The 16,697-nt window shown below is 44.8% G+C and overlaps 1 long non-coding RNA gene across 1 annotated transcript; it reads left to right on the top strand.

Annotated features, from left to right (window-relative positions):
- Positions 1-295: 295 nt before the first annotated feature.
- On the top strand, positions 296-16,080 carry LOC131835560 (uncharacterized). The gene is made up of 3 exons (XR_009355233.1): positions 296-435; positions 3,306-3,500; positions 5,436-16,080. It is a non-coding gene; the product is annotated as an uncharacterized LOC131835560 (long non-coding RNA).
- Positions 16,081-16,697: the final 617 nt, after the last annotated feature.

The raw sequence follows: 16,697 nt of genomic DNA on the forward strand, positions 1-16,697 counted from the left end.
GCCGCGGCTCCGGCCGGGCGGCCGCTCCCTGCGCCCTGGGCCGCGGGTCCTCCGCCGCGCCTCCCGGGCGGGGGCCTCGGGCAGGGGCCGCCGTCTCCCGCTAGAGGGACCCGAGCTGCCTCCCGGCCGACTCGTCCCAGCGGACGGCGAGCTCGTCACTTAGATGGGCACGTAGTGGGGCCTAGCGAGAGGCTGCCAGGTGGAAGGAAGCCGAGGTGGCGCGGGCCCGGCGCTCGGTGGGTGCGCCCTCAGTGTTTGGTCATTGCCGGCCTTGGGGACTTGCTCGCAAGCTTGGAGGCGGGGGGCACTCTGACGCGTCGCCTCTGGGAGAACCGAGAGACCCACAGTGAGCAGAGTTGACCACCGAGAGCCGGGGCCTCCCGGGGCGTAGGCGGGGAGAGCTCTCGAGTGACGGGGGAGCTCTGACCGTGCAAGGTGAGAACGCAGAGAGGCGGGCAGAAGGCCAGGAGGGCGACCAGCAGGACCTTCCAAGAACCCAGTGCACCTGGGAAGCAGGCGGCCTTAAGGTGCCAGGTCAGGGTGTGGGAGCGCAGAGGTGAGGGCCTGGCGTCTGACAGTGGACACCCACTGCTGACCACGGAGAAATTCCTTCTGAAGAACCAGGAAAGAGATGCCAGTTTGCAAGAGGGGAGGAACTAACTTTGAGCCAGGGCCCGCTGTGCGCCAGGCAGTGAGCTGAGTTGAGCCCTTGGATGAGAAGTGCGTGAAGCAGTGAAAGCATTAGAGGCTGATCTTTTCAGAAGTTTGGCCGTGAGCCGGACGGGCCTGTAGCTGGAGGGCTAGTAAGAGCAAAGGAGAGAAGTGATTTCTTTATCCCCCACGCCCGCACCCCAGTATGAGGTGGAGCTCTCCAATAAAGGAGCTGAGACGGGAGAATGGAATATGCAATAATTAATGGTGCAAGATCTCAGAAAAGGACAATGATTAGATAGGGCTGGTGGAGGGGGAGGAAGAAATCAGAGAAGAGACTCAGCTCTTCCTACAAGAATTAAAGGATGCGTAAAGATGGAAATACTTTGAGATGGGGAGGCATACATACTGGTCCTCCATGTTTCCCTGAATCAGCTTGCCTAGATCAACCCAAAGTCATCCGTAGGCCTTCTGGAGTTACTGTCCTTTAAAACTTAAGTGCAATTGGCTCAAACCACTATTTTACTTAGAGTGGGGAAAGCCAGCATACCTGCCAGTATTTCCAAAGATTCACAGGGAAACTTACATTTCTCTTAATTGTCCTATTGGCCCCAATTTTCTATTCCCAAAATTCTATTATGCTATTTCAGGAAATTTGTCGTTGTACCCTGGATACTTCCCCATTTATATGCCCCCAAATATACCACCATATGTGAAAACAAAGTATCCAATGTTATGATTGTTAAATAATTTCTAGTTTATCTGTAACCGTTAAAAATCGTGTTGAAGGAAAAGATTAATGACATGGGAAATATTTGTAATTGAAAAGTACATTGTAAGATGTTATAATACTAGCTTGTAATATATAAATATACTATGCATATCACACATAGATATCATTCCTAGATAAATTGGGTTTTTATTTCCTTCTGTGACTTCTTCATCTTCTTATTTTCACAGTACATTAATATTTCTCTTTAACTCAGGAATAAATTACATTTTAAAGTATTTTTTAAGAAGGGTATTTTTAAAGAGATCTTTATGGAGTTGAAAAGAGATATTAAGAATTAAGAGAGGAGGGGCACCTGGCTGGCTCAGTTGACAGAGCATGGGATTCCCAATCTCAGTGTCTTGAGTTGAAGCCCCATATTGGGCATGGAGCCTCCTTTAAAAAATCAGAAAGAGGGGCACCTGGGTGGCTCAGTGGGTTAAGCCTCTGCCTTTGGCTCAGGTCATGATCTCAGGTCCCTGGGATCGAGTCCTACATCTGGCTCTCTGCTCAGCAGGGAGCCTGCTTCCCTCTCTCTCTCTCTCTCTCTGCCTGCCTCTCTGTCTACTTGTGATCTCTCTCTGTCAAATAAATAAATTAAATCTTTTTAAAAAAGGAAGAAAGGAAATTGCGAATGGGTCTTTGAAAGATGAAAGGGACTTAGGTCAGCAGGGATGGGCTAACTGGGGAGGCAGCCCTCAGCTGGAGGAACCCTACAATCAAGGACACAAAATAAAAAATGAATGGAGTGTTCACAGAACACCAGCGGTCAGTTTGATTGAAGTATAGGATTTGAGGTGAAAAGCAGGAGACTCAGTCTGGAAAAATAAGATGGGGCCATGGTCCTGAATGCCAAGCTAAACCCTTTGTAATTTGCGGTTGAGAAGAACCCTTGGAGCTTGAACTGTGCAGGTGATAAATTTCAAAGTAAATTTTCCTGTAAACTCTTCCTTAACGAGGTTCTGGATCTCAGCCCTTCTAACTTAATAATATTTGGATTTTTGATTGAATCAGAGCAGTGAGGTAGGGGCAACAGGTTTTGCATTCTAACTCTACAGAATGAGAATTGGCCCCTGCTTCTCTACCTGTTAATTACTACAATTTTGATTCACAAGGCACCAGAGTTTCAGAAAGAACCGATTAGCAAAGAGTGGGGATGAGAGAAAGAAGAAATGTGCACCTTAAACCAGTGTTTTGTGTTTTGTTGTTTTTTTTTACAACTTTCTATGAGCTTGGCTTTTTTTAGATTCCACAGATGAGTGAGGTCATACAATATTTGTCTTTCTCTGTCTGACTAATTTCATGTAGCATAATGCCCTCAAGATCCATCTATGTTGTCAAAAATGGCAGGATTTCCTTCTTTTTTTTTTTTTTTAATTGCTGAATAATATTCTTGGCAAACTTTTTTGACTGTGACCCCCTTTACAAAATCTATTGCACATCTCAACCCAGAATATACACATGCATGTACATAAATACTCCTCTGAGACAGAAGTTTCATGAAGTATTACTCTTACGTACTGCTCGCTGATCCTTTCAGCTTGATTATTTTTATTTCTTTCCCAACACTGGTCAGGATCTGCTACATTGATTTTATGAGCCAGTATAGAGTTACAAAATGCCTCAAAGGACATCGAAGAGAGGCAAGAGTATTCCCTGCCATGTTTACAGTTCTCATTTAAATAGCCATATAGTTTGTGACCTTAAGTTTGCCATATCTACATGCCCCAGAAATCAACAGGACAGTCAAGACTCTCTCAGGATATGGAGTGGGCAGGGAGAGAAGGGTTGACACAAGCCAGGTTGGGTTCCTCTTCCCTTCTAAGCAAATATTTCCTGATATCAGTGTTTCTCAGGAACCATAAACGTTTTCTTCTTTGTTTAGCTTGAGAGGCAGACTGCCTTCAGCTCAGGTCCTAGGAATTTCAGACAAGGCCGGATTACCACCTGTAAACCAGAGACAACTTGTCATTTGAATGAACAGAATCATGAACTAAAATAAAAAGGAAAGTAATGTATCTTGATTGTGACAGTATGCGGAGGCTATCTTACCCACCACTGTTGGAATATGATAGTGACAGTAAGTATCATCCCTTTCTTCTAAGTCTAGAACCAATGAGAAAATGAAACTAAACTCTATCACCAGTTGAGCTGAACTCAAGAATGTGGCCTGGCTGATGACTGGTAGGCTTTTTAGTGTTCCCTGAATTTAAATTATCTCCTCCAAAACTCCAACTTCCCCCTTGCAGGGGCCTAGCAACTTTCACTGTGTTCTGATAGAGAAGATTGCACTCTGAGGGCAGGCAGATCTGAATTCACCAGTTAGGTGAGTCCAAGACAAATTCTCTCCTACCTGCCCTCCTATTAAAAAAAAAAAAATAGGGAATAGGATCTATTCCCACCCAAACAAATTGGATCTGACCCAATAGTTAGGCAGTTGAGCAGAAGAGTATATTAATGCAGTGAATTATAAAAAATGGCAAATACATACCTTCCCATCTCATTGTCCCTTAAAACCTATAAAGAACACCTATTTGCCATTCTTCTGATGTGAGGCCAAAATTTTTCTTTGAGCAAGAGTGCTGATTAGAGTGTTCTTGGGCCCTTTCTTACATAAATCCTATCCACAGTGTATTTTCTGTGCTTTGCAATTTGTTTCTAAAGTTGTCTAAGGACTTAAAACTTCTTGCAAAGCAGTATACATGAAGGCTGATTCTTTAAAAAAAAAAAAAAATCCTTTGTAATTGTCTCACCCACATCTGGTTTGACAGTAATTTTCAACTGGTTGTTAGCTAATACTTCCAGAGCATTCAACTGACATTTCATAGAAACAACTCTTTCTTTTCATGCTTATGTTTCATCAGTTTGTGTAACTTAAATTAATTACACTCTGGCATACAACTGTCATAAGGAAGTTTGGGACCCAACACAATAGACTCTTGTTAGGCATTTAACTCAATTGGTAGGAAGAAGTGTGTAGGAATTCCAGAGATGAAAGCATTCAGTAGGTCATGGGTAGTATAGTATAGTCAATATGTTTAATTGGAGGGAATAAAAAGTGTTGATTCCAGAGAGTCCATTAAAAGAGAGCCATTAATGCTCATAGACCAGTATGGCCAACTCTTTGTGCATATATTTTAACCTTCTTCTTCCATATTTATCCATTTTATAATCCCCTCAAAGTCACTGTCCCTCCGTTCCCATTTAGCTAAACATGGCTTTAAATGACTTAGGGTTGGTATGGCTATCAAAGAACTTCAAATGGTAACATTGCATACTGCACTAGCAAAATACACATACCTTATACACTTTCCAGTGCTACTGAGATGATGTAATTGGGACATTCAGAGAAAACTGTGGCGATGTGAATTGGTATCATCCCTTTAAGAAACGATTAATCATACTTCTGAAGAGCCTTAAAAGAGATGGGGCCCTTTTGACTCATCAATACCACTCCTGGAAATTTTCTTTGGGAGATAACCCTCCCCCCAAGAGAATGGCCACATGTACAATATTTACTATACCCTTATTTGCTGTCATGAAAGTTGGAGCAACTTATGGTATGTAACATTGTGTAACTTACCACTGAGTAAACAGAAAGGAGTAACTTGGAAAACATCTGATTACAGATTATTTGGAAAAAGATACAATTTGTTCTACTACACTAAGAGCCTGAAACTGAACTGTATACTTTAAAAGGGTGAATTTTGTGAATCATAGCTCAACTTTTCAAAAAAGATACAATTCTGTATTTTTGCTTTTGTATCAGTCAAGATCAGCAGGAAACAGATGGCCTGCTCAAAATGTGTAACTGAAGAGAGTTGAAGAAGGGATAGTGTACAAAGAGGCCAGCAGGGCTGGGGGAAACCAACAAGGGATAGTGAAGCACCCTAGGGCTCACATCTGCTGAGAAGCCATTATCAGCCATAGGCTAAGTGAGAACAATAGCTTCAGGAAAGAGAGAGCCCCTAGGTACTTGCAGAAAATCAACCCTACCTCTCTCTCCTGCCCTCAGGTCTCCTGTGGAAACTCCCCCACTGGCTGAACCCAAGAAGAAGCCCAGGGGAACTAAGCCGAGATGACAGTGTCCTTCAAGGCCAGCTGCTGGAAAAGGACAGAGGGTAGATCTGGAAAGACAAAGGCAAAATATCTAGCAGGTGTGTGGTCATAGAACAATGCGAGAACTGTCTAAGCGTATGGCCAAGGAGCTTCAGGGAATCCAGAAACCAGGGTTCCAGAGAGAATAAGTGAAGGTAGCTGGAGAGTAGGTAAGGCAGGTGGAGGGAACAGAAAAGATCATCAACTCAGACTGAGACAAGGATGAGAGGCAGAAGCAGGTGCATTTTATTTTTTGGCCAAATACTTAGCTGGAGACGGAGCTCTGAAAGAGATTAATAGGAGATACAGGAACTAAATTAGACTAGAGCTCTGGAAATTCTTCCCCTATTGGCTATTACCCTATATTTCTCCTTCCTCACTAAACTGCATGCGTTCAACAAATAATTGCTTAGTACCTATCATGTTCCAGGAACTGTTAGGCCCTGGGGATTGAGGAGAGAACAAAATTAACATTCTTGCCGTCCTGCAGGTTACTTCCCGGTGGGGGGAGACAGACCATAGATAAGCAAATATATCAAGGAATGATAAGTGTTATAAAGAAAAAATGGGGGAGAGCAGGGAAATAAAATTCTGCCCTTTCTATATCTTAAAAACCTCTCAATTTAAACCACACAGCCCCCTCCCCCCCAACACACATCTGAGCTCCTGAATAAATTAGGCTGTGTGTATCTCTCACCTGGACAAAGATCATAATACCTTCCTCCCTCCAGCACCCCGGCCAGTTCTGCTCTCTGTGGGGAGGAGCTTCCTGAAATGAATCATGTCAGTACCCTGCTTAAAATCCTCCAAAGCTCTTATTTGCCCACAGTGTGGAATACTGTCTAAGCTCCTCATCATGGATCTTTTCTTATCTTCTCTGTCCATCACGTGCCTCTACCTCTCCCACTCTCCTCTTCTGCCCGTACTGGTATGCTTGTTCATGCTGCCTTACCACTGCAAGGGCCTTCCCATGCCCTCCCCCTTCCCCAGAATTTGGCAATTTCCTCTTTATTCTTCTAAACCTCTTAGCTATCACCTCTTTGGTCAAGCTCCCCTGGCTTTCCCAAGTGGGAAGGAGCATCTCCCAGCTCCCTCCTTCATGTTACCAGTGTATCTTATAGGTACCTATGAATACATTTATCACACCGTATAATCTTATTTTCTGGATCTCAAGATGTACAGAAATGGGTTTGGGACACCTGGGTGGCTCAATGGGTTGAGCCTCTGCCTTCGGCTCAGGTCATAATCTTGGCGTCCTGGGATGGAGCCTGGAATCCAGCTCTCTGCTCAGGGGAGAGCCTGCTTCTCTCTCCCTTTCCCTCTGCCCCCCCCCATATAAATAATATCTTAAAATATAATCCATGGGTCAGAATCCTATGTTCATTGGTTCACGTATGTCTCTCTTGTATTACTAATCATCCAGCCTAAAAACTTGTATTGACAACTGACATATATCCCCCACACCCTGACCCCCAATGCTTAATCTTGTGTTTATCATTTTCTGGCTTCTAAAAATATTTTTAGCTAGAAAAAAAAAATTTTTAAGAGTTTATTTATTTGACAGAGAAAGAGCTCACAAGTAGGCAGAGAGGCAGGCAGAGAGAGAGGGGGGAAGCAGGCTCCCCGCTGAGCAGAGAGCCCATGCAGGGCTTGATCCCAGGACCCTGAGATCACGACCTGAGCCGAAGGCAGAGGCTCAACCCACTGAGCTACCCAGGCGCCCCAAGAAAATATTTTTTTAAATCAATTTTTTAAATTGCCCTAGCTTTGATTTCATGGATATGTGCAATCTAAAAGGAAAAAACAAAACAAAACAAATGAACAAACAAAAAGCAGAAACAGACCGGTAAATACAGAGAATGGAAGGTTGCCCGCAGGGAGGGGGTGGGGGGAGGACAAAACGGATGAAAGGAATAGAAGACACGGGCTTCCCGTTATGGGATAAATAAGTCACAAGGATGAAAGGTACAGGGTAGGGAATGTAGTCAGTCAATAGTATGGTAGTGGCCTTTATGTGGTGACAGATGGTAACAACACTTGCGTGGTGAGCCAAGCATAAGGAACAGACTTGTCAAATCACTGTGTTGTACACCTGAAACCAAATGTAATATTCAGTGTGTCAACTGTACTTCAATTTAAAAAATGACCCTAGCTTTATAAAAGTTTAAAAGTCTTGCTTTTTTAAAAAAAAAAAGTTGAGGGGCGCCTGGGTGGCTCAGTGGGTTAAGCCGCTGCCTTCGGCTCAGGTCATGATCTCGGGGTCCTGAGATCAAGTCCCGCATCGGGCTCTCTGCTCAGCAGGGAGCCTGCTTCCCTCTCTCTCTCTCTCTGCCTGCCTCTCCATCTACTTGTGATTTCTCTCTGTCAAATAAATAAATAAAATCTTTAAAAAAAAAAAAAAGTTGAGATTGAATGTGTTTATGTATCTTTACTAACTATATACATTTCCTCTTGTGAAATATCTGTTCATATCTTTTTGCCCATTTTCTATTAGTTTTTTATCTTTTTCTCATTAATTTTCAGAATTTCCTTATATGTTCTTTTAATATTCCTGTAGAGTTTTTTTTCCCCTTAGAATTCAAGTAAACAGAAAAGTTTAATTTCTAGAACTGTGTGTATGTCTATGTATTTGCATATACATGTAAGTATATATTTGTGTATGTGAGCCTACAAACATAGTCCCAACACATGTATTTTAGTTGCTTTCTTTATTAAAGAGCATCATTCCCTACATAATATCCTGGGACTTCTTTCTTTTCTTTTTTTTTTTTTTTAAGATTTTATTTATTTATTTGACAGAGGGAGTGAGAGCACAAGCAGGGGGAGGAGCCGAGAGAGAAGCAGGCCCCCCTGCTGAGCAGGGAGCCCAACACAGGACTCAATCCCAGGACGCTGGGACCATGACCCAAGCCAAAGGCAGATGCTTAACCGGCTGAGTCACCCAGGTGCCCCTATCCTGGGACTTCTTTTTCACTTTCCATGTGATATTGCTAAGATTTATCTCGGGCATGCTGCGAGTAGCTGAGTTTATTTACTGTGGCTGTTACAGGTTATTCTAGAATGTGATTACACTAATACTACTTTGCCCCTTGCAGCAGAGGCCCTTAGTACACTGTATTTTCCCCTTGGCTCACCTCTGATTTTAGCCAAATACATCGTGGCCAGTTTCCTGGGAGCTCCCAAACACTGGCAATTCCTACTATTAGGAATTCCTACTGTTAGGCCTTGGGTTTCTCCAGTTTCGGGCCCAGGCCCTTTCTGCTAGGAGAGCTTCTCAGCATCCCCTCAGGCACAGCCTGATAGTAAGGAGAGTTAACCCTCAACTAATATGGGATTCAAGCCAAGGGATAAAAGCCCCAGGCTCCCATCCTTCAGAGGGCAGTTCTGGAAGGCACTTTGTATGCTTCCTAGAGGCGTCTGTGGAACCACATGCTCTGAGTCAGCTCTTCTTCCTCCTCTGCCTCATCCTCCTGTCCTTCACTCCCGCTGCCTGAGATCACTTCCCGAATAAACAGCCTGCACCCAAGTCCTTGACCCAGTCTCTGCTTTTGAGGAGCTCAAACTAATACAGCCAATGTGCTGATAATGAGCGTTTGGGCTGTTGCAGGTTTTTGCTGTTGCAAAAGTGCTGCTAAGAAAATTCGTGTAAAGCCCACTGGTGCACAAGTGTAAGAATTTCTCCCGTGTATTAATACAGGAGCAGAGATGCTGGGTCAAAGGCTACGCCGACTTTCAGCTCTACGAGATAATTCCAGACTGTTTACCAAAGTGCTTTTTACCAATTCACAGTTTCAGCAACATTGTATATGGGGCCCTACTGCTCCACATCCTCTCCTGCACTTGGGATTGTCAGATTTCTTAATTTTCACCACTTTTAACATGGGTATCAAATGAAATCTCATTGTGGTCTCAATTTGTATTTCCTGATGATTCATGAGATTGAACAGGTCCTCCTATACTTATTGACCATAAATGTTTCATCTGGGAAATTCTTAGCTTTTGCCCATTTTTGCATTGATTGATTGTCCTTTCCTCATTAATTTCACTAATCCTTTTTTTTTTTTAATTTTTATTAATGTATTTAAGTCATCTCTACCTCCATCACAGGACTCGAACTCACAATCCAAGATCAAGAGTCACATGCTTCACCAACCCAACCAGCCAGACGCCCCTAATTTTACTAATTCTGGGACAGTTATGGGTTTTCCCCCCTTGGCAATCAGGTGCTCAGAATTGAATTAATCACAGTCTTTACCCAATAAGACCTTTTTTCTGGTTACAAAACTAAGGCATGCTTGTCATAAAAGAAACACGTGAAGAATACAAACATGTCTAGCTTAGAGAAAGTCTCCTAAATTTAGGTCAGCTCCACCCCACCTCTGAGCAGGAAGAACTCCCACAAGTTTGTTGCCCCATACTTTGGGGATTTTGTTTTCACGTATGTCTCCCAAACCGGATAGGTTCTCAAAAGAAAGGACTGTGTGTGGTAGTCACCCTCACACTCTTAGCCCCAGGCAAAGTCCTGGCTTAGATCAGGAATGTAGCACATCACTGTTGAACTCACTCCTGAAACGTGGGTCAGAATAAGTTTTTAAGGTACAACACTTCAGTTTGACCAGAACAGAAGACTAGAAGACTCAGGTCGGAGAAAAACGGAGGCTCATACTTGTAACATGCTCTGGGGCTTGATTACTTAAAGACTTAGCCATTGGGCTGAAGTATCTGGTTTATATCTTGGAGGCAGCCAGCTGAGGAGGCACTCAAGGCCACTTTGAGTGCAGGGAAGTTTTTTTTTTTTATCAGCGACAGAATTAAAATAAAACATCGACAATCTAGCCATCTAACATCAGAGTACGGGATGTAAGGGGGGGTTGGGGAAAATAAGAGAGAAGACAGAGGAATGAATGAATCCAGAAGTTATCAACTTTGGGGGTGGGGAGTCAGACTTCTTTGAAAAAGTCATGAGAACTGGGTCTTTTTTCAGAAAAATAGACGTAAACATCAGCCTCTGCACCTTTTTTTTAAGGCTTTTTTTTGTTTTGTTTTATCTTATTTTATTTTATTTTTTAAGATTTTTTATTTATCCATTGGACAGACAGTAGTAGTAGACACAAGTAGGCAGAGAGGCAGGCAGAGAGAGAGAGAGAGAGAGAGAGGGAAGCAGGCTCCCTGCTGAGCAGAGAGCCTGCTGCAGGGCTTGATCCCAGGACCTTGGAATCATGACCTGAGCCGAAGGCAGATGCTTTAACCCACTGAGCCACCCAGGAGCCCCTGTTTTGTTTTATTTAAGTCATCTCAACACCCAATGTGGGGCTCTAACTCGCAATCCTGAGATCAGGAGTCCCATGCTAGGCAAGTCAGCTAGGCGTCCCAGCCCCTGCACTTTTTAAGAACCTGTGATCAGTGGGCTGTTCTAAGAACAAGAGACAAAGACTCTGAGCCGTGATGGTAGAATGTGTTTATTCACTCAGACATGCTGATCTGTCTCCAACTGGGCGCAAGGCACCGTGTTGACTGCTAGGCACACAGGCCGTCCGATTTCAAGCATGGAGTAGAGTACAGTGTGGCAAGAGCTCAGACTCTGAGCCGAACTGCCTGCTTCCAAAACTGCTGCCAGGTGACCTTGGCTAATTTGCAGAAGCCATAGGCCCTCTGCAGGTGTCTCACAGAGACCATTCTATCATCACCCTCATTGTTAAGGGAATCCACATCCCAATAAAACACTTAGAATTCAAGGCATGGAGGGAGCCCTTGGCATAGCCTTAAGGCAGAAACCAGAATGAAGAGCAAAAGGAGGAAGCAGAGAGCGCAGGCTTGATTTCAAGAGCTTGGGCTAAAATGGAGGAGGGGAGATAGGCAGTAACTAGAGGGGGAAGTGAGGGCGAGGGGAAAAAAAATTTTTTTTAAAGATGGGTGAGATCCTAAATGCTATGCTATGGGGAGGACGCCGCGGAGTGGGAGAAGCTGAAGGCAAATCGCTGATGATCTGTTTTTTTCCCCTAAAGCAGCCCAGAAGGCAGACGGGAGGGCTCTAGGGCAGAGGTGGAGGGTCCGGCTTTAGCTGGGAAGCCACTTCCGCTTGTGAGCTGGAGGGGAGGAGTCGACTGTGGTGTGGCTGCAGGTGCAGGCTCTGGGCTCCGAAGTAACCACAGGCCACCGAGAAGGAATGCCACCCATGGGGGAGGGGCGGCGAGCAGGGGCTGGTGGGAGGTCTGAGGAGAGGGAACAAGTGGCCAGCTGGCTGAGCATTTTAAAGGGGGGCTGGCCAGAGAGTAGAGGAAGGGAGGAAATGCCCAGGGATCACTCAGGATGAGTTTATAAGGTCACGGATCCTCCGCCTGGCTGGGGAACTTCTGGTGGTCATCGCAGGAGGAGAAGAGCATCCAAAGAATGAGCGGTGAGCGCTGAGTGAAGTCAGAAGGAATGGGAACTGCAGGAAACCGCTGGATTGGCCAACCCACTGGTCACTGCTGAAACGGTACCTTGAGAATCACTCTAGTGAGTGTCAGAGCGGATGACAGACACATGGCTGGGAAGAAAGGAAGGAAAGAGCGGGTCAGCAGTAAACTACCCGTAATCTGAGATCTGACTATGCAATGAAGGGGAAAGTCAGACATTAACCAAAGAGTCAAGTGGGGCTTATTTTTCTTTCTAAAAGTCAGGAGAGGTACCTATGTGTACACAGATGTATATGCAGTATTTTTTAAGGCAAAGCCAACGGTTGTAGATACTGGCAGGAAAGGGAGGAGTGAAGCCCCAGTTCAGTGGGGTATGATGCAAGCATATGGTAATAAACAGCTGCTCTGGGCCAGGTGTTTTCCAGAAGACTCTGTCGTCCCCAATATGCAGAGGAGAAAACTGAGGCTCAGAAAAGTTACTTGCCCCAAATCACACTGCTATTATGTGATGGAGCCAGGATTTAAAACCAGGTCACATCACTCCAAAGCCCCAGTACTTCCAAGCCCTATCCCACAGACAGGCGGAAATGTTGACACTACTGAAAGGGAGGAGGGGTACTTCTCTTGGCACCCAGGAAAGGAAGAAAGACTTGGAAGACATGTGTGTGCTGAAGATCTTGTGTTTATTTAGAGTTATTCTCCTTCCCACTCACATGAATAAGCATATGGACTTTTAAAGTTGGCATCGCTGAGGAAGCCTAACTTGACATAGAAAAAGATTGAGCCAGAGGACTGAGTTAACCTTTCTGCAGCAAGAGAACTGATTGGACATGGCCAAGAGAGTTAAAGCTGAAGACCCAGGGCAGGTGTGTGGCTACCTGATTCACCCAACCCTCTACCCAAATGGTTGCTTTTTGGGAGGATCAATCTTCCCTTAATTCAAGAGAAGAGGAGGGAAATCTGCATAGGTTCGCAAGTTGTTTTCTGCAGCGATGGACTTGAGGCATTTTATGATGTATTCTTCATCTATCAATATTTTCTCTTTTTTTAAGATTTTACTCATTTATTTGTCAGAGAGTGAGAGAGAGAGAGCATATGAAGGGGGACTGACAGAGGGAGAGGGAAAGGCAGACGAGGCCTATGACAACGATGTGGGGCTCGATCCCAGGTACCCGGGGATCATGACCTCAGCTAAATGAAGACAGACCTTTAACCAACTGAGCCACCCAGCTGCCCATCAATATTTTCTGGTAGGTGATTTCAAAAATAACTGCCTAAAGAACAGATCTCATTTCTTTTTGCCAAATCCCATGTGCAGGGAACACAGAGAAAACCAAAACCAAACCATAGCCCAAAGGGAACTGTGTAGTGTTATGGTCAGGTCACAGGCCAGGGCCTGAGACAGAAACTGAGAGCTGTGGTAACTAGGCAAACAGGACCCAAGGTCAGGACGCAGGCAGCAGACCCTATTGCCACACCAATGTCCCAGCTCCAGAGGTCACACCAAAAGCAGTGGAGAAAATGCCAGGGTTCAAGGGCATGTAGCAGACCAGGAAAGGACAGAAAAAGCAGCTCTGAGCAGAAAGGAGGTAGTCACCTGACCTCACTTGAAAACTAACCTCTACATACCCATGAAGGCCATTTTAAGTCACCTAGTGGCCTATTAAAAACAAGTGAAAAGCAACAAGTGAAATCAAACTTCACTTAACTGAATATATCAGAATATATCTGAATATATCAGAATATATCAGAATTACTAGCGCCCAGCTGGCTCAGTCAGTGGAGCACGTGACTCTTGATCTCAGGGTCCTGAGTTCAAGCCCCATGTGAATATGGAACCTACTTCATTAGAAGAAGAAGAAGAATTATCATTTCACATTGTAATCAAACAGCCAATAGTTTAAATTCCTTTTTCATGCTAAGTCTTCAAGATCTAGAATATGACTTTTTTTTTTTTTAAAGATTTTATTTATTCATTTGAGAGAGAGACAGAGAGAGCACAAGCAGGGGAAGGGGCAGAGGGAGAAGAAGAAGCAGACTCCCCACTGAGTTGGGAGTCTGATGTGGGACTTGATCCCAGGACCTTGAGATCATGAGATCTGAGCCACCCAGGGGCCCCTGCAACATGTCTTGTACTTGCAGTACATCTCAGTCTGAACTAGCCTCCTTCCTAATTGTCGGTGTCCTCTGGGGCTAGTGGTCTTTGTGTCAGTCAACACAGGTTTAGAGAAAACCATACTTAACATTCTAACATTAAAGTATTTTCTCTATTTTTCCTTCTCTCTTTCTTCCTTTTAAAACATGTTCAGGTGGGAAGGGCTGGATTTTGAGGGGAGTGGGAGAAAACTCTCAGATGCTGAGAATCTCTAATGTGAAATTTTATTGATTATTTTTTTAAAGATTTTATTTATTTATTTGGCACAAAGAGAGAAAGGCAGGCAGAGGGAGAAGCAGGCTTCCCACTGAGCAGGGAGCCCAATGAGGGCCTCAATCCCAGGACCCTGGAATCATGACCTGAGCCAAAGGCTGTGCTTAACTGACTGAGCCACCCAGGCGTCCATCTAGTGTGAAATTTTAAACGATTCAAGTATTGCTCTCCTCGTCGGTTTCTTTCCTTTCCTTGAGAGATGCTGCTGCTGCTGCTGCTTTTTTCCCTCTTCTTCTGCTCCTCTTTTTTAAGCCCCACGATGCACAGAAATCCCTGGGAAGATAATGTGACACAGGTGGGTGCCCACTACCGAGCATTAATTCCTCATTCATTCATTCATTCATTCATGTTTGCTCGTAACAGCAATTACTGCTCTTCACCTACCTGTGGGGACAGAGTCTGAGGTTAGTCTTCCAGGCATAGTCCCTGGCTTGTGAAACCTACGATTTGGCAGAAAAGTCAGAGAAATAGTCACCATAAAATGTAGTCAGTGTTAGGAAAGGGAAGTCTGAGCTGCTGAGCGGCCACCTGGGGGAATCGTGGAATCCATCTCTGGAGATGAGATTAGAGAGGAGACAGCTGGAGGGATAGAGGAAGGAAGGCAGATTGAAGGAAGAACCGCTGAGCAAAAGGGAGAAGGGAGAGCTGGAAAATGCTAGAAGGAGAAGGAGCACTGTAAGGAAGGCCCAGAAGCCTTTTGTGGCGCTGAATGGGGTTCCCCATGACTGGGGCCTCCGCGGGGAGTGGGAATGCCAGTTTCAGGCATCATTCTCTGGGCGGCCCTGTGAGTGGTGCGAGCTGGGAGGCAGGATGTTGACAAATTGGGAATAGGCAGGCCCAAGACAGGAAGTACTCCACCCTGAAAACACTCCTTGAACCGAGGCAGCTCGGTTCAAGTTCACTAGTTACACACTCGGATGTGTTCGTGAGCTGCTCTCGTGTTCTTTCTCACTCTCCTTTTTTTTTTTTTTTAGATTCCAGTATAGTTAACATACAGTGTGATGTTAGTTTCAGGCGTGCAGTACAGTGATTCACCACTTCCCTACGTCACCCGCACTCATCAGGATAGCGCCCTCTTGAGCCCTTCCCCTATTGCTCCCAACCCCCCACCCACCTCCCCTCTGGGAGCCACTAGTTCTCTGGAGTGAAGGGTCTGTGTTTTATGTAGAAGCAAGATTCTCTCCTACAGTGATTATTCTCTTTTCCGATTATCTCAGGCCTTGAAGCCTTTGTTTTGATTCAGAAAATTGGACACGACTGAAGTTCCATGTAATCAAGGTCATATAAAAGTACATATAAAATACAGGAGTGGGATTAATGAGCGGGTGTTAACTCTGCCCAGGGGAGGTCTGTGGAGGCTTCCCACGGCGGATGACACTTCAGCAGGGTCTGGAAGAAGAAGTAGGATTGTCAGGTCTCCAGATGGAAGGAGGTTCTGATGATAAGAATGATCATTATTTATTAAGTGTCAGGCAGGCACTGTTCTCATGGTTTACATTCTGAGCTCACTTTAGTTCCATAAAACCCCCTAGATCCCTCAATCCTTATTTACAGGAAAAGAGGTACAAAGAGGTAAATTAAAGTGACTTGTCGGGATGCCTGGGGAGCTCCATAGGTTAAGCGTGGGTCTTCTGCTCAGGTCATGATCCCGGGGTCCTGGGATGGAGCCCCGCATCGTGCTCTTTGCTCAGTGGGGAGTCTGCTTCTCCCTCTGCCTGCTGCTCCCCCTGCTTGTTCTCGCTCTCTGACAAATAAATAAATAAAATATTTTTAAAAAATAAAGTGACTTGTCTAGAATCACACAGTTTGGAAGGGGTAGAATGGTCTGGCTGCAGAGCTCGCTTCATTAACCCCTCTGCCATATCTTGGGGCTGCAAGTGTTTACAGATGCCGGCATGGCAGGAGGAGGGATTAGCATCGAATGTCAGATCAGACTGATGAAGGAGGGAGTGGCCAAATCATGCAGCGCTTCTGCTCCAGCACCTTGAAGACAGGCTCCGTAGCAGCCTTTAGGTAAATGTTCTTTTATTACTTGAGTGCATATATAAATGATTGCTAATGATTGTATTTTTGAATGTGGTTACATTAAGAGAACATTATATTCAATCCAGATTTACACAAACCACATTTCCAGTGGTGATTCAGTGCCTCAACAGATTCCCAAAGGGTCCTTGAAACCATTGGGTTGATGTAGGCAGGCCAGATCTGAGGACCCAGACCAGCCAAGAGGGTCTCTGGCTATGTGCAGGATAGAAATCAAACACAAGCCAGGAGGAAGGGAGAACAGAATTTACCGAATAGAGTAAGGGACAAAGTGTAACAGATAAAGTGCCTGGCTGAGTCAGGAAAGGAG

Source organism: Mustela lutreola, chromosome 7 (assembly GCF_030435805.1).
Source record: "Mustela lutreola isolate mMusLut2 chromosome 7, mMusLut2.pri, whole genome shotgun sequence".
In the NCBI taxonomy this organism is placed as follows: domain Eukaryota; kingdom Metazoa; phylum Chordata; class Mammalia; order Carnivora; family Mustelidae; genus Mustela; species Mustela lutreola.